The following is a 22,132-nucleotide window of genomic DNA, read 5'->3' as shown; positions in this document are numbered from 1 at the left end:
TTATTCTCCTTATCCAGGCATGATACGCATCGGTCTATATCTCTTTCTATTTCTTTTGTGCTAATCATTGTAGGATAAAATCCTCTTGAATATGAAGCACCTTTAATCTCCAAATCTTCATCGCTTTCTTCTTACTTTTGGAGTTTGGATTCATCTTTATGGTCGTTTCTGCTTTTCCTCTCTCTTATTATTCAAGAACTTTCATTATGTTGATGACGTCAGGGTTAAGAGTCCCTTCCACTGGCCATGGTTGTTCAATGTCAGGCCAACGTTTATTCCACTTTCCAGATAACCTTGCAATACCATTAACTGCAGGATTACTATTTTCTACTACATCAACAGGAATAATTACTTTCATAGTTCTGATGTCCTTTTTCCCCCATTGTAACAACTCTTTTATATTCCTTTATTGTGAATTATTTTATTAATTTAGACTATGTAGCTTATGGTTCCCTCCCTTTTTTTCTCTTTTTCCCCCAAAATTAATTAATTAATTAATTAATCAATTAATTCATTCATCAATTTATTTATTTATTTATTCATTTTTATTTTATTTTACCAAATTATTGATTAGTGGCAATCTTACCACATCCGATCAGGAAAGGTAAAGGAAAGTAGTCAACTTCAGAGCAATCCAAAAAAGAAATACCTCTAATCCAGCAACACTACAGCACTCACAAACCAATTGCTTAATAAGCACCCAATTACCTTAATTTTACAGAATAATGTCAGTGCTCGATTTCCCAACTCAACTCTAATCAAACCAACTCATGCACAAAAAACTCCAATATGTAATTACATCAATTGATCAGTCTGTTGCCAAGTCCCTGTCAAATTGTCACAACATGAAATATGCTAGGCACCCAAAATATCCTCTATGGGAAGGTACGTTTTGTGAATAGAACAGTACTAGCCTTGATTTGACTTGATCCGTTGCAGCACACCCTGTCGCGTGATGCACTCGTTAGCACCTCCTCTCTCTCTCTGTCTCCTCCTTATCGTCTCTCATATCACAGAAGAACAAAGGAACAGACAAGAATTTAGTATTTTATGCACTCACTGGGTTATTTTAACCATGCAATACTCCTCTGTTCACATTCACACTAAGAAATAAGCAAACAGCTTAACTAAGGAATATTATAGATAGCTCAATAACATTTTATTTTATATATAATCCGTCAACATATCTCTAATTCATCAATTCAATAGGTCTCAATCAAATAGTTTCATCGTTAAGCAACAGCCAATTTAACAAACAGAATACTTTATTAGTGTGTAAGTCTCCCAATTCTTCTCTGTCTGCTCTGAGCCTGCGTCTCCCAGCAGCTCAGTGCAGGCAGGGGAGTGGCATATTTGCTCTACGTAACTCTAAACTCATAAAATCACACGCATGCGTAGTTCATTCACCAATGCGATTTCAGAGTGAGAAGAGCTCCCAAGCAGCTCTCTCCAAGCTAAACAACAGAAAGTAGACAGACCAGCTGTCCCTCCGTTATTTCCCCCAACACAGACAAACAGTAACACTTAACAGAGCTCACAAACCAACACAAAACATAGAACACAAATCCTACTCTCTTCCACACACACACACACACACACACAGTTTAAGAGGCTTTTATCCGTTCCTACGGACCTCTAAGCATGCTACTACCATCGCGCCGTTTTTTCCCATTGTTCCTAAATTTCTGCTACCTCGAGTTTGCGGATATTCAATGAGCGGTTACATCGAACATATACCTCGTCAACTATAAGTTATAATAACTTGCAACCGAATGTATCTACCACAATCTCCAGTTCCCTGAACTGACCTAAAAACCAACCTAGTGAGATTTCAGGATTTTCGGCCCATCCTAATGGTCGCCTCGTTTGAGGGCTTGATTTGCGATGTCCTAATTTGTATACATTTTCCTTAGTTACTGGCCTTCCCTTCATTCTGTTATTTTTGAATTTTATTCAAGCAAAATATCCCTGTGTCCAGTATTATCAATCCTATAGACACTCCCCCCTGTTTGCGTTGCTTTCAACGCAAACAAATTTAGAAATGTAGAATGGACTCTTATCCCACAGCAAATAACAGCAAAGCACACACGCAAGTTCTTAACGGTGCATTCATTCAACGCACACACACGGACACACGAACTGACCAGTGCCCAAAGTGGTGAGAAAACTCACCCTTATCTGCCGGACTCTGAAGTGAGAGTCAGCTCGGCGCCCATGAATGGAACGCTGAGAAAAGACGCAACACGGCCCAAATACCTCGTCACCATTAATGTAGCTTCCCAGGGTGGGCATCCTCGTCGCCATTAATGTAGTGTCAAGAAAACGATGCTGAGATGCTGTGAGAACAAGGAATCCGCTGACACTGTACTTTTATTATAAAGGTTTATTATATCAAAGGATTTCAGCGTCAATTTACAGACATCTGCAGACATCTGGAGAATAACCGGTCCCAATCTCTAATATGTTATACTCCCCTCCTTTGTTCCAAACCATAGTATATACAGTGGGGAGAACAAGTATTTGATACACTGCCGATTTTGCAGGATTTCCTACTTACAAAGCATGTAGAGGTCTGTAATTTTTATCATAAGTACACTTCAACTGTGAGAGACGGAATCTAAAAAAAAAATCCAGAAAATCACATTGTATGATTTTTAAGTAATTAATTTGCATTTTATTGCATGACATAAGTATTTGATACATCCGAAAAGCAGAACTTAATATTTGGTACAGAAACCTTTGTTTGCAATTACAGAGATCATACGTTTCCTGTAGGTCTTGACCAGGTTTGCACACACTGCAGCAGGGATTTTGGCCCACTCCTCCATTCAGACCTTCTCCAGATCCTTCAGGTTTCAGGGCTGTCGCTGGGCAATACGGACTTTCAGCTCCCTCCAAAGATGTTCTATTGGGTTCAGGTCTGGAGACTGGCTAGGTCTTCATGCTTTTTACGGAGCCACTCCTTAGTTGCCCTGGCTGTGTGTTTCGGGTCGTTGTCATGCTGGAAGACCAGCCACGACCCATCTTCAATGCTCTTACTGAGGGAAGGAGGTTGTTGGCCAAGATCTCGCGATACATGGCCCCATCCATCCTCCCCTCAATACGGTGCAGTCGTCCTGTCCCCTTTGCAGAAAAGCATCCCCAAAGAATGATGTTTACACCTCCATGCTTCATGGTTGGGATGGTGTTCTTGGGGTTGTACTCATCCTTCTTCTTCCTCCAAACATGGCGAGTGGAGTTTAGACCAAAAAGCTCAATTTTTGTCTCATCAGACCACATGACCTTCTCCCATTTCTCCTCTGGATCATCCAGATGGTCATTGGCAAACTTCAGATGGGCCTGGACATGCGCTGTTACTAATGGTTTTCTTTGAGTCTGTGGTCCCAGCTCTCTTCAGGTCATTGACCAGGTCCTGCCGTGTAGTTCTGGGCTGATCCCTCACCTTCCTCATGATCATTGATGCCCCACGAGGTGAGATCTTGCATGTAGCCCCAGACCGAGGGTGATTGACCGTCATCTTGAACTTCTTCCATTTTCTAATAATTGCGCCAACAGTTGTTGCCTTCTCACCAAGCTGCTTGCCTATTGTCCTGTAGCCCATCCCAGCCTTATGCAGGTCTACAATTTTATCCCTGATGTCCTTACACAGCTCTCTGGTGTTGGCCATTGTGGAGAGGTTGGAGTCTGTTTTATTGAGTGTGTGGACAGGTGTCTTTTATACAGGTAACGAGTTCAAACAGGTGCAGTTAATACAGGTAATGAGTGGAGAACAGGAGGGCTTCTTAAAGAAAAACTAACAGGTCTGTGAGAGCCGGAATTCTTACTGGTTGGTAGGTGATCAAATACTTATGTCATGCAATAAAATGCAAATTAGTTACTTAAAAATCATACAATGTGATTTTCTGGATTTTTGTTTTAGATTCCGTCTCTCACAGTTGAAGTGTACCTATGATAAAAATTACAGACCTCTAAATGCTTTGTAAGTAGGAAAACATGCAACATCGGCAGTGTATCAAATACTTGTTCTCCCCACTATATATCCTATGTAACCTGATATGGGTGTTTTCCCCTACAGACCAATCCCAGGCATCCACATAGCAGACTTCCTCTGTTTTAGGGTGCCCCTATAGAAATACTCTCCAGATGCTTTCTCAAGCTGAGTCAACATCCTCTAAGACCATTTGCAAACGTCAGCAAAGTCATAAATTGTTCAGACACTACAACTCAATTCTCATACTTGAGTAAAAGTAAAGAGAAAATGACTAAAGTAAAGGTGAAAGTCACCCAGTAAAATACTACTTGAGTACAATTCTAAAAGTATTTGGATTTAAGTATCAAAAGTAAATGTAGTTGATAAAATATACTTAAGTAACAAAAGTAAAAGTAAGAATAATTTAAAATTCCTTATATTAAGAAAACCAGACAATTTTATTTTTATTTTATTTACGGATAGCCAGGGTCACACTCCAACACTCAGACATCATTTCAAAACAAAGCATTTGTGTTTAGTGAGTGCGCCAGATCAGAGGCAGTAAGGATGACCAGGGATGTTCTCTTGATAAGTGTGTGTATTGGACAATAAAGTACTTTGGTAAAAATACTTTAAAGTACTACTTAAGTAGTTTATTGGGGTATCTGTACTTTACTTCACTATTTATATCTTTGACAAGTTTTACTCTTACTTCACTACATTCCTAAAGAAAAGAATGTACTTTTTACTCCATACATTTTAACTGACACCCAAAAGTACTCGTTACATTTTGAATGCTTAGCAGAACAGGAAAATTGTCTAATTCACATACTTATCAAGAGGAAATCCCTGGTCATCCCTACTGCCTCTGATCTGGTGGACTCACTAAAATATTTTACATTTACATTTACATTTTAGTCATTTAGCAGACGCTCTTATCCAGAGCAACTTACAGTTAGTGAATGCAGACATGTATTATTATTATTTTTATTTAAAAAAAGTAATAATCATACTGGCTTCCCGTGGGAAACGAACCCACATCCCTGCCGGCCAAACCCTCCCCTACGTCGGTCGACGCTGGACCACTGTGCATATTCATAAACTCAATGGTAGGCTTAATATGCAGTGAATATATCCAGTCAATTTACACAGCGAAAGAAAAAATAAAAAGTTTATCAGATAACGAAATCATAGACACTGTGCGCTCCTAAGTCTGCGCTGAGTGCGCTCCCCGGGTACACAGCTCGAAAAGCTACCCTATTGTTTCTGTTTTTTAGGGGGGGAAATGTATCCTACCTAGGCTACAACAACACAATGTAATGAAGAATGCTATTATTGTTTTGAGTACAGTGAGTACAAAACTCTAGTCTAGACTCTAAACCGCAGTGAATAGCCTATCTAATTTCAGTAACCGCTCAAAAGCCTGGCGTTTTGAATGCATATTAATTTCTAAATTACTGCATCTGGCCTGCCTGATTGGGCAACCATTTGGATCAGTTATGTTTTTTTTCTCTGCAGTTTAGCCTACAAGGTCCAGGCACATTAGCAGGACAGTAATGTGCTGTATTTTGTCATGAGGTATCAGCTAACAGAAACATGCTAATGCAGGGATTTCTAGTAGCGCACATATGAATTATGATAATGACAAGTGCAGAGGAAGTTGTATCCATATTTTCCGCGTTTGGCTTCCGTGTTTTAAGTGTTCGAAAATGAGGTGGATACACTGAATAAAAATATAAATGCAACATGTAAAGTGTTGGTCCCATGTTTCATGAGCTGAAATAAAAGATCACAGAAATGTTCCATACGCACAAAAAGCTTATTTATTTCATATTGTGCCCACATTTGTTAACATCCCTATTAGTGAGCATTTCTCCTATGCCAAGATAATCCATCCACCTGACCTGTGGCATATCAAGAATCTGATTAAACAGCATGATCATTACACAGGTGCACCTTGTGCTGGGGACAAATAATGCAACAGATGTCTCACGTTTTGAGGGAGCGTGCAATTGGCATGTACACTGTGACTGCAGGAATGTCCACCAGAGCTGTTGCCAGACAATTAAATGTTAATTTCTCTACCATAAGCCACCTCTAACGTTATTTTAGAGAATTTGGCAGTATGTCCAACCAGCCTAACAACCGCAGACCAAGTGTATGGCGAGCGGTTTGCTTATGTCTACGTTGTGAACAGAGTTCCCCATGGTGGCAGTGGGGTTATGGTATGGGCAGGCATAAGCTACTACCGACAACGAACACAATTGCATTTTATTGATGGCAATCCACACCCCTACTTTTTTTTAAAGGTATCTGTGACCAACAGATGCATATCTGTATTCCCAGTCATGTGAAATCCATAGATTAGGGCCTAATGAATGTATTTAAATTGACTGATTTCCTTATATGAACTGAAACACAGTAAAATCTTAGAAATTGTTGCATGTTGCGTTTATGTTTTTGTTCAGTATAAAACATGCATGAAATCCACCATTCCAAAATACCTTACCACAGAGAAATGTCACATTCACACATACAACTCTCATGGCCACAAGTAATTCAAATTCACATTGAAAATCATGCCAGTCACACGCGACCACACTCTGTCTGTGAAGTCACATATTTCTATAGTGATGCTGGAGTAGACGTTAAAAAAAAAAATGCAGACAAGCCATATAACTGTGGTATAGTGGCATACGTACTCCTATACACAAACCGCATTGAACACATATGTGAGGGCATACATGAAGACACAGGCAGATGGACAGAGGGAGCATCAGAGTGAGCCCTGAATGGAATTAATTCGATTTTATCATGGCGGGAGGCAGGTCATACCACCAGGCCCTTTGACAAACAGTGGTCTGAAAAGGGATTAGAAAGAAAGGTCAGGGAATGCATGAGTGAGACAGGAAGGAGAATTAAGTCATCACATGCTATCTGAAGTTCAAACACAGCACCTTCCACCCACACTCCTCTAGCCTTATCTCCTCGGCAACAGACACACTGTTGGCTCACTGTTTATTGGACAGACACAAGCATAGATCATAACTCTTTTTAAAGGTGATAGGCATTACATCCCTGACATGTTGAGGTGTTGTTTTACAGCAGAGAACAATGTGTTGTTGGTATTTTGTGTGACCTGATATACACTAGTACTGTATCTCTTGAAAGCTGAGATAAACAATGATTATATGTGACCGACTGGCTCGATTCGGTCTTATGTAGCAAAATTAGAAATTCTGTTTTTTAAATTGGATAAAAGTAGAGACTCAGAGCTAGAAAATTGTATATCATACACTACAGTTGAGGAACAATGGGAAAGTAATTCTGCTTTGAAAGTTGATAAACTTGAAACCTTGCTTCTGAGAAAATGTCACTTGAATGTTTTGGTACCTACTGGAGAGCTCTTCTTTCTCTACATCCATTCAGCATCCTTCATTTAAGCTTTAGCCCCACCCATCTCTTTAAGGATGTACTAAACAACCAAAGATTTCAAGACTAAAGGCTGGTTTATACTACGGGTGTGTTCGTAGATTTAATCTGGAGTGCCAGAGTGTGCTCTGGGTGTTCGTAAACTCTGAGTGTTTTGCTCTCGGAGCGCACACTGGACGCTCTGGCCGAAAAGTAGGGTTGATCCGAGCGTTCTGACCTAACAACAGCAGTTAAGCACTCAAGCTAACTGGCTAACGTTGGCTAGCTTGCTAGCTACTTCCAGACACAAATGAGAGAACAGCTCACTCTGACCATTTTACTTGCCCTAGCAGAGCTGGTTAGGCTGTTTTTATGTTATCCAGAACGTTGGTGACTGCAACTGTCCTGCTGGCAATAATTTAATTACGCTTTTTTTGCCAACGTTTACTGACACGGCCATATTCAACGGGTGTCGAGCGTTTGTAAATTTGTCAATTATTCTGCACTCTGGCACACTCAGGCGAGAGTGCTCTGAAATCGGAGTAGATAGCCAGAGCGACTTTATCAGCTACGTCTATCGGCAGTTGTCGCAGTGACATCATGAAAAATATATTGAAATAGTTACTTGCATAGTGGAGTCTTTTGTTTAGAAATGTAGCTAGCTAGCCAAACAATTACCATAATCCCAACTCAAAAGCCACGTGTAGCTCAGTTGGTAGAGCATGGCGCTTGCAACGCCAGGGTTGTGGGTTTGATTCCCACGGGGGGCTAGTAGGAAAATGTATGCGCTCACTAACTGTAAGTCGCTCTGGATAAGAGCGTCTGCTAAATGACTAAAATGTAAATTTAAATAACATTACTACCCTGCATGAATCTGGTTCAATGTTAGCTAGCTAACATTAGGCTATAACTAGCAATACAAATGGCTCTGAGATACGAATAATATTACTACACAGATCATTCATGTAATGTTAGCTAGAGAGCCAGCCAGCTAATGCTAGCTAGCTAGCTAACAGTACACTTTAACTTGAAATGAAAACGACTTTCTGACAAAATTAGAAACATTTTAGAAACGTGTAATACCTGAAAATGTAGCTAGCTCGACTCTCTTACCCGTATACATGGATGGACGCTTCTCCCTCTCTGTCACGGATGCCATGGTTGCCCTTAGTTTGAAGATGTAATCCGGAGTATTCTGTGTTCTCTTTTCGACTCCGTCTGCATATTTGCAATCGAACGCCAGAAATTTCTCCATCTCCTTAGCTATCATACTCTAATTCCGCTGATTTCAAAACTCGGTCCTCCAGAAAGTGGAGAGCAACACTCATGCAGTTCTACTATGTGATATCGTTCAAAAAAGCTGTGTTAGAAAGGCCAACACATACTGACCAGCTCATATTATAGACAGAAGCGCGCTACATGGCAGACCAATCCGAACTCATTTCTCAGCATGTCCAGCCCACTCATTATCTCAACCATTCAAGGCTATCGGGAACATTGCTGTCTTTTTCCATGGCTAAACCAACTAGGCTCGTAATTTAACAATTGTATTCATTTTTACAGATGGCATACAAGTTTGTTATTAAGGTATATGAAAGTTCACATATTCCAGAAGGCATTTCTGGCCAAAAACGCATTTTGATAAAAAAATTCAACGTTTACGTTCAAATGGCGCTCCTGTGAAGTAGTGACGTGCGACATACGGCTAGTTTCCTGAAACTAGTCATATATTCACTTCTACACAGTAACACAACTGCTATTCATGCGTTGCATCTCTGTCACTTGGTCGTGTCACGCCATTGTTGTCAATGTTCTCATGCTGCTCTCAGCCATACTGATGCCCAAAGGATTAGTGATTCTTAACGGGCGCTAATGATTGTTTTGCCTAAATTACGATATATTGGTTTGGAAATACGATGACATTGCAAAAGTGCTGTAGGCAAATAATTAGTAGGAAACAACTTTGTCATACCAGCCTGCATTAAGATGTCGTCAAATTTACTTAAAGGACAACTCACCCACTTTTAACATTTGGGTTGTTATTATAAGGTATTTAGTGATGTCCTACACAGTTTTAGTGTAATTTTATAATTTCTATTGACTGTTTAGTGATGAGCAAAACCAGAAATGTATTCTCTGTGACATTTTCAAGTAGCATCCCTGAGATGACAAATACAATAAATGATGGACAGTCATTTTCAGCTATCTATATAACCCATCTGTAGTTTTCTGATCATATACGAACTCCCTGCTATATGTTGCTCTGGCTGTCTTTGTCTAATAACATCTGTAAATATTTTAATTAGACACTCAAAAACCTACAGAATTACATTTTTTGTCAGCTTACTCCAATATTCAAGGTTCAAACATGATTCAATTAGGCAAAACCACTCCCACCATCACAGACTGAAGTGGCAGCTCAAGCAGCCATGTGCCCTTTCTAAATAGCCTATATTTTCATATTGGCAAGTGTCTTCATTGACATTTTCAACCTCTCCCTGACCCGGTCTGTAATACCAACTTGTTTCAAGCAGACCACCATAGTCCCCATGCCCAAGAATACCAAGGTAACCTGCCTATGGGGCATAGCACTCACATCTATAGCCATGAAATGCTTTGAAAGGCTGGTCATGGCTAGGGCCATTTTGTCAGCCTGTTATTATCATGCAATAGAATAACATAAACATGTTTAGCATCTCCAGGCCTCCAGACATACAAGCAGCTGATGAGTGCCTTTGGAACATCCACATTTAAACAAGTCTAATAAATCAATTGAATGCATTCGGAAAGTATTCAGACCTCTTGACTTTTTCCACATTTTATTATTACATTTACATTATTTAGCAGACGCTCTTATCCAGAGCGACTTACAGGAGCAATTAGGGGTAAGTGCCTTGCTCAAGGGCACATCGACAGATTTTTCACCTAGTTGGCTCAGGGATTAGAACCAGCGACCTTTCGGTTACTGGCACAACGCTTTTAACCACTAAGCTACCTGCCGCCCATGTTACAGCCTTATTCTAAAATGGATTTTATTTATTTATTTCCTCATCAATCTACACACAGTACCCCATAATGAACAAGCGAAAACTGGTATTTAGATTTTTTTGCAAATGTTTTAAAAACGGAAAAACCTTATTTACATAAGTATTCAGACCCTTTGCAATGAGACTCGAAATTGAGCTCAGATGCATCCTGTTTCCATTGATCATCCTTGAGATGTTTCTACAACTTGATTGGAGTCCACGTGTGGTAAATTCAATTGATTGGACATGATTTGGAAAGGCACACACCTGTCTATATAAGGTCCCACAGTTGACAGTGCATGTCAGAGCAATAACCAAGCCATGAGATCGAAGGAATTGTCCGTAGAGCTCCGAGACAGGATTGTGTCGAGGCACAGAACTGCGGAAGGGTACCAAAAAATGTCTGCAGCATTGAAGGTCCCCGAGACATTTACATTTACATTTAAGTCATTTAGCAGACGCTCTTATCCAGAGCGACTTACAAATTGATGCATTCACCCTATAGCCAGTGGGTTAACCACTTTACAATATTTTATTTTATTTATTTTATTTTTTTTGGGGGGGGGGCGGGGGGGTAGAAGGATTACTTCATCCTATCCCAGGTATTCCTTAAAGAGGTGGGGTTTCAAATGTCTCCGGAAGGTGGTGAGTGACTCCGCTGTCCTGGCGTCGTGAGGGAGCTTGTTCCACCATTGGGGTGCCAGAGCAGCGAACAGTTTTGACTGGGCTGAGCGGGAACTATGCTTCCGCAGAGGAAGGGGAGCCAGCAGGCCAGAGGTGGATGAACGCAATGCCCTCGTTTGGGTGTAGGGACTGATCAGAGCCTGAAGGTACGGAGGTGCCGTTCCCCTCACTGCTCCATAGGCAAGCACCATGGTCTTGTAATGGATGCGAGCTTCAACTGGAAGCCAGTGGAGTGTGCGGAGGAGGGGGGTGACGTGAGAGAACTTGGGAAGGTTGAACACCAGACGGGCTGCGGCATTCTGGATGAGTTGTAGGGGTTTAATGGTACAGGCAGGGAGCCCAGCCAACAGCGAGTTGCAGTAATCCAGACGGGAGATGACAAGTGCCTGGATTAGGACCTGTGCCGCTTCCTGTGTAAGGCAGGGTCGTACTCTCCGAATGTTGTAGAGCATGAACCTGCAGGATCGGGTCACCGCCTTGATGTTAGCGGAGAACGACAGGGTGTTGTCCAGGGTCACGCCAAGGCTCTTCGCACTCTGGGAGGAGGACACAACGGAGTTGTCAACCGTGATGGCGAGATCATGGAACGGGCAGTCCTTCCCCGGGAGGAAGAGCAGCTCCGTCTTGCCAGGGTTCAGCTTGAGGTGGTGATCCGTCATCCATACTGATATGTCGGCCAGACATGCAGAGATGCGATTCGCCACCTGGTTATCAGAAGGGGGAAAGGAGAAGATTAGTTGTGTATCATCAGTGTAGCAATGATAGGAGAGGCCATGTGAGGATATGACAGAGCCAAGTGACTTGGTGTATAGGGAGAAAAGGAGAGGGCCTAGAACTGAGCCCTGGGGGACACCAGTGGTGAGAGCACGTGGTGCAGAGACAGCTTCTCGCCACGCCACTTGGTAGGAGCGACCGGTCAGGTAGGACGCAATCCAGGAGTGAGCCGCGCCGGAGATGCCCAGCTCGGAGAGGGTGGAGAGGAGGATCTGATGGTTCACAGTATCAAAGGCAGCAGACAGGTCTAGAAGGACAAGAGCAGAGGAGAGAGAGTTAGCTTTAGCAGTGCGGAGAGCCTCCGTGACACAGAGAAGAGCAGTCTCAGTTGAATGACCAGTCCTGAAACCTGACTGGTTTGGATCAAGAAGGTCATTCTGAGAGAGATAGCAAGAGAGTTGGCTAAAGACGGCACGCTCAATAGTTTTGGAAAGAAAAGAAAGAAGGGATACTGGTCTGTAGTTGTTGACATCAGTGGGATCGAGTGTTGGTTTTTTGAAAAGGGGTGCAACTCTCGCTCTCTTGAAGACGGAAGGGACATGGCCAGCGGTCAAGGATGAGTTGATCAGCGAGGTGAGGTAGGGGAGAAGGTCACCGGAGATGGTCTGGAGAAGAGAGGAGGGAATGGGGTCAAGCGGGCAGGTTGTTGTTGGCCTGCAGTCACTAGTCGCAAGATTTTATCTGGAGAGAGAGGGGAGAAAGAAGTCAAAGCATAGGGTAGGGCAGTGTGAGCAGGACCAGCAGTGTCATTAGACTTAACAAACGAGGATCGGATGTCGTCAACCTTCTTTTCAAAGTGGTTGACGAAGTCATCCACAGAGAGGGAGGAGGGGGGAGGGGTGGGGGGTGGGGGGGAGGATTCAGCAGTGAGGAGAATGTGGCAAAGAGCTTCCTAGGGTTAGAGGCAGATGCTTGGAATTTATAGTGGTAGAAAGTGGCCTTAGCAGCAGAAACAGATGAAGAAAATGTAGAGAGGAGGGAGTGAAAAGATGCCAGGTCGGCAGGGAGTTTAGTTTTCTTCCATTTCCGCTCCGCTGCCCGGAGCTCTGTTCTGTGAGCTCGCAATGAGTCATCAAGCCACGGAGCTGGAGGGGAGGACCGAGCCGGCAGGGAGGATAGGGGACACAGGGAGTCAAAGGATGCAGAAAGGGAGGAGAGGAGGGTTGAGGAGGCAGAATCAGGAGATTGGAGGGAGAAGGATTGAGCAGAGGGAAGAGATGATAGGATGGAAGAGGAGAGAGTAGTGGGAGAGAGAGAGCGAAGGTTGCGGCGGCGCGTTACCATCTGTGTAGGGGCAGAGTGAGTAGTGTTGGAGGAGAGCGAGAGAGAAAAGGATACAAAGTAGTGGTCGGAGACATGGAGGGGAGTTGCAGTGAGATTAGTAGAAGAGCAACATCTAGTAAAGATGAAGTCAAGCGTATTGCCTGCCTTGTGAGTAGGGGGGGACGGTGAGAGGGTGAGGTCAAAAGAGGAGAGGAGTGGAAAGAAGGAGGCAGAGAGAAATGAGTCAAATGTAGACGTAGGGAGGTTGAAATCCCCCAAAACTGTGAAGGGTGAGCCATCCTCAGGAAAGGAACTTATCAAGGCGTCAAGCTCATTGATGAACTCTCCAAGGGAACCTGGAGGGCGATAGATGACAAGGATATTAAGCTTAAATGGGCTAGTGACTGTGACAGCGTGGAATTCAAATGAGGAGATAGACAGATGGGTTAGGGGAAAAATTGAGAATGACCACTTGGGAGAGATGAGGATTCCTGTGCCACCACCCCTCTGACCAGATGCTCTCGGGGGATGCGAGAACACATGGTCAGACGAGGAGAGAGCAGTAGGAGTAGCAGTGTTTTCAGTGGTAATCCATGTTTCCGTCAGCGCCAGGATGTCGAGGGACTGGAGGGTAGCATAGGCTGGGATGAAGTCAGCCTTGTTGGCGGCAGAACGGCAGTTCCAGAGGCTGCCTGAGACCTGGAACTCCAGGTGTGTGGTGCGTGCAGGGACCACCAGGTTAGAGAGGCAGCAGCCACGCGGTGTGAGGCGTTTGTGTAGCCTGTGTGGAGAGGAGAGAACAGGGATAGGCAGAGGCATAGTTGACAGGCTGCAGCAGATGGCTACAATAATCTAGAGGAGATCGGAATGAAATGAACTAAACATCTGGGAAAGGAGAGAGCAGGCCTCCCTCACCAAAAAAATATAACTCTCCCAACTTCCACCTCAGAAACTATAATTGTTTCACTGAACCACCCGAATAAAACTCTCCCAACTTCCACTTTAGAAATTAGAATTGTTGTAAACTACAGCAGACTGTTATCAGTAGCTGTAATTAAGTACAGCAGCTACCAACCACCTAACGTTAATGCCTCGGATAATGAGGTTAGAAAAACAGCTGAATGGTGGCAGCTAGCTGGCTCAATCACAGGTACTCTTAAGCGTGAAATAACATTGGAAACAACTAACCACAGTTGCTAAAAGTTACCAGTAGCTACCCGCTAGCTAGCTAGCTAGCTTTGTTGGTCCAAGTAGTGGGTAAGCTAGCCTCGTGCTTCGCCGGGGTCCGCCGAATACAATAATTACCTACAATAACCTACAATAACTACCTGAGTAAACTACCTATAATACCTAACTACAATACCTACCTACAATCTGAATACATGGTTTAAGCTTTACTCAACACCATATAAGAAGCCAAGCTTACCTTTCATAACGCAGCAATGATTAAACGTTGGGTAGCTAGCACAAAGATATTGTATTTAGCTACTACAGTACAGCCAGCTGGTAGTGTTGGCTAGCTAGCAATGGCTGCTGTGTTGACTTTGTTTGAAAAACGGCGTCGCTGCGAACGAATGTAGCTGGCTAAAAGGATATTGTTTTTAGTTGCTACCGTTGCTAATAGCTACTCGCCAGCTAATCCAGGAGGTGAGTTAGCTAGCTAGCTTCGTGCTACACCCGGCACCGCCGAATACAAAAGTAACCTACAATAACTACACAACAACTACCCACAACAGCCCACGATGCCTACCTATACTACTTAATAATATACAGCCCACGATGCCTACCTATAATACCTAACTACAATCTAAGTACATAGTTTAAGCCTTACTCGACAAAGCCCAAGCTATGTATAAAGCCAAACTGGCAGACTGCAATCAGTAGCTGTAATTAAGTACAGCAGCTACCAACCACCTAACGTTAATGCCTCGGATAATGAGGTTAGAAAAACAGCTGAATGGTGGCAGCTAGCTGGCTCAATCACAGGTACTCTTAAGCGTGAAATAACATTGGAAACAACTAACCACAGTTGCTAAAAGTTACCAGTAGCTACCCGCTAGCTAGCTAGCTAGCTTTGTTGGTCCAAGTAGTGGGTAAGCTAGCCTCGTGCTTCGCCGGGGTCCGCCGAATACAATACTTACCTACAATAATTACCTACAATAACCTACAATAACTACCTGAGTAAACTACCTATAATACCTAACTACAATACCTACCTACAATCTAAATACATGATTTAAGCTTTACTCAACACCATATAAGAAGCCAAGCTTACCTCCTGCTAGAGAAAACACAACCTCTCCCGACAATGGATGAGGCAACACAGTGGCCTCCATCATTCTTAAATGGAAGAAGTTTGGAACCACGAGGACTCTTCCTAGAGCTGACCGCCTGCCCAAACTGAGCAATCGGGGAGATGAGCCTTGGTCAGGGAGGTGACCAAGAACCCGATGGTCACTCTGAAAGAGCTCCAGCGTTTCTCTGTGGAGATAGGAGAACCTTCCAGAAGGGCAACCATCTCTGCAGCACTCCAACAATCAAGCCTTTATGGTAGAGTAGCCAGACGGAAGCCACTCCTCAGTAAAAAGCACGACAGCCCTCTTGGAGTTTGCCAAAAGGCACCTAAAGGACTCTCAGACCATGAGAAACAAGATTCTCTGTTCTGATGAAACCAAGAGTTAACTCTTTGGCCTGAATGCCAAGCATCACGTCTGGAGGAAACCTGGCACCATCCCTATGGTGAAGCATGGTGGTGGCAGCATCATGCCGTTGGGATGTTTTTCAGCGGCAGGGACTGGGAGACTAGTCAGGATCGATTGTACTCCTGAGTGGCGCAGTGGTCTAAGGCACTGCATCGCAGTGCTAACTGTGCCACTAGAGATCCTGGTTCAAATCCAGGCTCTGTCGCCGCCGGCCGCGACCGGGAGACTCATGGGCGGCGCACAATTGGCCCAGCGTCGTCCAGGGTAGGGGAGGGAATGGCCGGCAGGGATGTAGCTCAGTTAATAGAGCATGGCGTTTGCAACGCCAGGGTTGTGGGTTTGATTCCCACGGGGGGCCAGTATAAAAAAAATATGTATTCACTAACTGTAAGTCGCTCTGGATAAGAGCGTCTGCTAAATGACTAAAATGTAAAATGAGGGAAAGATGAACTGAGTAAAGTACAGAGAGATCATTGATGAAAACCTGCTCAAGACCTCAGGCTGGGGCGAAAGTTTACCTTCCAACAGGACACCAACCCTAAGCACACAGACAAGACAACACAGGAGGGGCTTCTCCGAATGTCTCTGAATGTCCTTGAGTTCTCCGGCTTCACCATGGTGCTACCCTACAGAGTGTTGTTGAGGCTACTGTAGACCTTCATTGCAAAACAGTGTTTTAATCAATTATTTAGTAACATTAATATATTTAGTATAGTTTTATCTAAAAAGGATCACTTTTTTAATGTTTCACTATTTTTATTTTTATTAAATTCACTGAGGAGGAAGGTTCTCCCCTTCCTCCACTGAGGAGCCTCCACTGATATGGGTGTTTTGAATTAATCATCACCTTAGAAAGTGCTGTCCATTTTGTTATGTTAGGCTTTTTAACATCATCCACAATGACCATGTTTTCCACTCAGTTTCAACCTGTTGTTGAACTTCTTTTTTCAAATTGATCAATCACTGTGAGGTGAGTTTTAAAAGCACATGCTGTTTTGATGTGATTTTCGATTGCATTTGCATTGATGTCAGAGTGGTTAGAGGGACAATAGAGCCCTGAGTACCAAGCCATTAGCGACCTGATAATCGTTAGCGAGTTAGGTACTACTAACACATGTCCAGAGTACTTTTAATAGGAGATTACCGTGACTCAATGGTCACGTAGAATTTTACTGCGGTCATGACTCATGACTGCCGGTGTGGTGGTAATACAGTCATCGCAACAGCCCTAGTCATGGGCAGATCCACAGATGCACTCTATTGCACTCCAACCTGCCCTCACCCACCTGGACAAAAGGAATACCTATGGAAAAATGCTTTTCATTGACCACAGCTCAGCATTCAACACCATAGTCCCCTCCAAGTTCAGGACCCTGGAACACCTCCCTCTGCAACTGGATCCGGGACTTCGTGGCAGTTAGGGTAGGCAACAACACATTTGCCACACTGACCATCAACACGGGGGCCCCTCAGGGGTGTGTGCTTCGTACCCTCCTGTATTCCCTGTTCACCCATGACTGGATGGCAGCGCACAACTCCAACACCACCATCAAGTTTGCTGATGACACGACGGTGTGGTGCCAGGACAATAACCTCACCCTCAACGTCAACACAACAAAGGAGCTGATCGTGGACTATAGGAAACAATTGGGCTGTAGTGGAGCGGGTCTAGAGCTTCATGTTCCTTGGTGTCCACATCACTAAGGAATTAACATGGTCCACACATACCCACACAATTGTGAAGAGAGCACTACAGTGCCTCTTCTCCCTCAGGAAGCTGAAAGATTTGGCATGGGCCCTCAGATCCTCAAAAAGTTATACAGCTGCACCATTGAGAGCATCTTGACTGGCTGCATCACCGCTTGGTACGGCAACTGCAAGGCACCCGACCGCAAGGCGCTACAGAGGTGGTGAGTATGGCCCAGTACATCACTGGGGCCGAGCTCCCTGCCATCCAGGACTAATATACCAGGCACTGTCAGAGGAAGTCCCCCAAAAAATTACAAGACTCCAACTACTCAAGCCATAGACTGTTCTCTCTGCTACCGCATGGCAAGCTGTACCAGTGCACCAAGTCTGGAACCAACAGGACCCTTAACAGCTTTTACCCACAAGACATACAGTAAGACTGCTAAACAAGACTGCTAAAGAGCTAACCAAATGGCTACCCGAACTACCTGCATTTACTCTATTTTTCACTAACTCTCTTGCACTGACACAAACTACCCACACACTTACACGCACACTATATACACAAAAACATATTGACACCCCTTCAAATTAGTGTATTCGGACATTTCAGCCACACCCATTGCTGACAGGTGTAAAAAATCGAGCACACAGCCATGCAATCTCTATAGACAAACATTGGCAGTAAAATGGCCCATACTGAAGAGCTCAGTGACTTTCAACATGGCACCGTCATAGGATGCCACCTTTCCAACAAGTCAGTTTGTTAAATCTCTGACCTGCTAGAGCTGCGCCGGTCAACTGTAAGTGCTGTTATTGTGAAGTGGAAACGTCTAAGAGCAACAACGACTCAGCCGTGAAGTGGTAGGCCAAACAAACTCACAGAAAGGGACCGCCGAGTGCTGAAGCGTGTAGCGCGTAAAAATTGTCTGTCCTCGGTTGCAACACTCACTACCGAGAAACAAACTGCCTCTGGAAGCAACGTCAGCACAAGAACTGTTCGTCAGGAGCCGATCAGCTTCACACAAGGTTAAGATCACCATGCTAAATGCCAAGCGTTGGCTGGAGTGGTGTAAAGCTCACCGTCATTGGACTCTGGAGCAGTGGAAACACGTTCTCTGGACCGATGAATCACACTTCACCATCTGGCAGTGCAATGGACGAATCTGGGTTTGGCGGATGCCAGGAGAACGCTACCTGCCCCAATGCATAGTGCCAACTGTAAAGTTTGGTGGAGGAGGAAAAATGGTCTGGGGCTGTTTTTCATGGTTCGGGCAAGGCCCCTTAGTTCCAGTGAAGGGAAATCTAAACGCTACAGCATATAATGACATTCTAGACGATTCTGTGCTTCCAACTTTGTGGCAACAGTTTAGGGAAGACCCTTTCCTGTTTCAGCATGACAATCGTACTCTTGAGGGATGAATTGGAATGGAAACTGCAAGCCAGGCCTAATCGCCCAACAACACTAATGCTCTTGTGGCTGAATGGAAGCAAGTCCCCGCAGCAATTTTCCAACATCTAGTGGAAACCCTTCCCAGAAGAGTGAAGGCTGTTACAGCAGCAAAGGTGGGACCAACTCCATATTAATGCCCATGATTTTGGATGAGCAGGTGTCCACATACTTTTGGTCATGCAGTGTATTTAAAACTGACACCCCAACACACACATACACATACACACACACACTACATACGCCCACACACACATCACATGCGCACCCATGCATACTGACAACACACGTACACACACAAACACACACACACACTTTCACACTCGCTGCTGCTACTGTCTATTATATATTGTGTTGCCTTGTCAATTTACCCAACATACTGTATACAGTGCATTTGGAAAGTTTTCAGACCCCTTGACTTTTTCAACATTTTGTTGCGTTATAGCCTTATTCTAAAATTGATTAAATCATTTTTTCCCTCATCAATCTACACACAATACCCCATAATGACAAAGCAAAAACAGGTTTTTAGAAATTTTTGCAAATGTATTAAAAATAAAAAACGGAAATGTGACATTTGCATAAGTATTCAGACCCTTTACTCAGTACTTTGTTGAAGCACCTTTGGTAGCGATTGCAGCCTTGAGTCATCTTGGGTATGACGCTACAAGCTTGGCACACCTGTATTTGGGGAGTTTCTCCCATTCTTCTCTGAAGATCCTCGCAAGCTCTGATTTTGAACATTCAAAGCAACTGGGAAACGTCCATGGCAGGCATTGTTGTCACCTTAACTTGCTACATAACTTATTTTACATTTACATTTTACATAACTTATGAGTGATAGTAAGCATGAGCACCACCACCAATCAGCCTACACCACTGCGCACACAACCGTCATTACTATGACAACTATAACTCCCGAGTGGCGCAGTGGTCTAAGGCACTGCATCGCAGTGCTAGCTGTGCCACTAGAGATCCTGGTTCGAATCCAGGCTCTGTCGTAGCCGGCCGCGACCGGGAGACCCATGGGGCGGCGCGCACAATTGGCCCAGCGTCGTCCAGGGTAGGGGAGGGAATGGCCGGCAGGGGATGTAGCTCAGTTGGTAGAGCATGGCGTTTGTAACGCCAGGGTTGTGGGTTCGATAAAAAAATTATGTATGCACTAACTGTAAGTCGCTCTGGATAAGAGCGTCTGCTAAATGACTAAAATGTAAATGTAAATGTAACAACTAGCGTAGCAATGTCAGCAAATGACTGCTGTCTGAACACACACAAATCCGATTTGGTCACTTGTAAGTTTCACAAAATGGATTTGAAAAACAAAACTGATTTGAGCATCAAGGCCTGCAGTGTGAACAAGGCTTTAGTTATTGTCGGAGTGCATGAGAAGGGGAAGAGGATACAGACATGATGTACTCCCATGTGTGACCCTAGGTGGCAGTGCTGTCTTTAGGAGAGAGAGAGAGAGAGAGAGAGAGAGAGAGAGAGAGAGAGAGAGAGAGAGAGAGAGAGAGAGAGAGAGAGAGAGAGAGAGAGAGAGAGAGAGAGAGAGAGAGAGAGAGAGAGAGAGAGAGAGAGAGAGAGAGAGAGAGACTACTGCTTGTTCAAGCACGACAATGACCCTAAGCACACTGGTAAAGCAACACTTGAGTGGTTTAAGGGGAAACATTTAAATGTCTTGGAATGGTCTAGTCAAAGCCCAGACCTCAATCCAATTGAGAATCTGTTGTTTGACAAAGATTACTGTACACCAGCGGAACCCATCTAACTTGAAGGAGCTGGAGCACTTTTGCCTTGGAAAATTGGCAAAAATCCCAGTGGCTAGATGTGCCAAGCTTATAGAGACATACCCCAAGAGACATGCAGCTGTAATTGCTGCAAAAGGTGCCTCTACAAAGTATTGACTTGGGGGGGTGAATAGTTATGCACGCTCAAGTTTTCTGGTTTTTTGTCTTATTTCTTGTTTGTTACACAATAGAAAATATTTTGCATCTTCAAAGTGATAGGCATGCTGTATAAATCAAAAAATACAAACCCCCCAAAAATCCATTTTAATTCCAGGTTGTAAGGCAACAAAATAGGAAAAATGCCAAGGGGGGTGAATACTTTCGCAAATACCCACTCAATGGGGGTTTCTATTATGTATTTATCATTGTGATTTTATAGTGTACTATTCCTGATTAGTATCAGTAAGGTGATATTTATCAGAAATAGTTTAGGCCTACCTGTTTAACTTTGTTGATCAACTTTGATAACGTCTTTTAATTTAGAGGTATGTTCACCATGGGCAACAACAACTGGCGACTAGTTCGTTTTCAATGCATTGTTATTTTTTGTATTATTATTTTGTATAATTTTTTTTGTTTGTACTTTTACCCCTTTTTCTCCCCAATTTCGTGATATCCAATTGGCAGTTACAGTCTTGTCCCGTCGCTGCAACTCCCCTACGAACTCGGGAGAGGCGAAGGTCGAGAGCCATGCGTCCTCTGAAACACGACCCTACCATGCCGCACTGCTTCTTGACACACTGCTCGCTTAACCCAGAAGCCAGCCGCACCAACGTGTTGGAGGAAACACCGTCCAGCTGGCGACCGAAGTCAGCTTGCAGGCACCCGGCCCGCTACAAGGAGTCGCTAGAGCACGATGGGACAAGGAAATCACGGCCAGTCAAACCCTCCCCTAACCCGGACGACGCTGGGCCAATTGTGTGCCGCCTCATGGGTGTACAAAGTGCTCTGTGAATGTCATACGGTCCCGTGCCTTATAGTGCCAGAAAGCCCCATCTGTCTGCTCTCCACTACCACTCTCTCAGCATAGCTGACTTGAAGTGTCAGGTTTCAGACCGCTTATTTGCATAGGGACTGATGTGTCACATTTTCTGGCCTATCCAGACTAATAATACATTTCCTCTTCCTCTGAGCGACAGAGCCACATCTGGGAGATGGCATAGGAAAGGTGACAGTCTAGCAAATCCAACAGATGTGGTTTCATCTCGCTGTAATATTCTCAGCCGGATTTAGAGCTCTCAACATGGAAAATATACAAAATAATTTAAAATAATTCAAACCAGTCCACATTATAATACTGCATTTAGAGTGCCTGTAATCAAGAGTTGTACATATTTTGGTCAGTTTGAGGCTGACAAAATGCTTGTAAAATAGAG

The sequence above is a fragment of the Coregonus lavaretus genome (assembly GCF_964263955.1).
Source record: "Coregonus lavaretus genome assembly, chromosome: 11".
NCBI lineage: Eukaryota > Metazoa > Chordata > Actinopteri > Salmoniformes > Salmonidae > Coregonus > Coregonus lavaretus.
Note: the sequence above shows the minus strand (reverse complement) of the source record.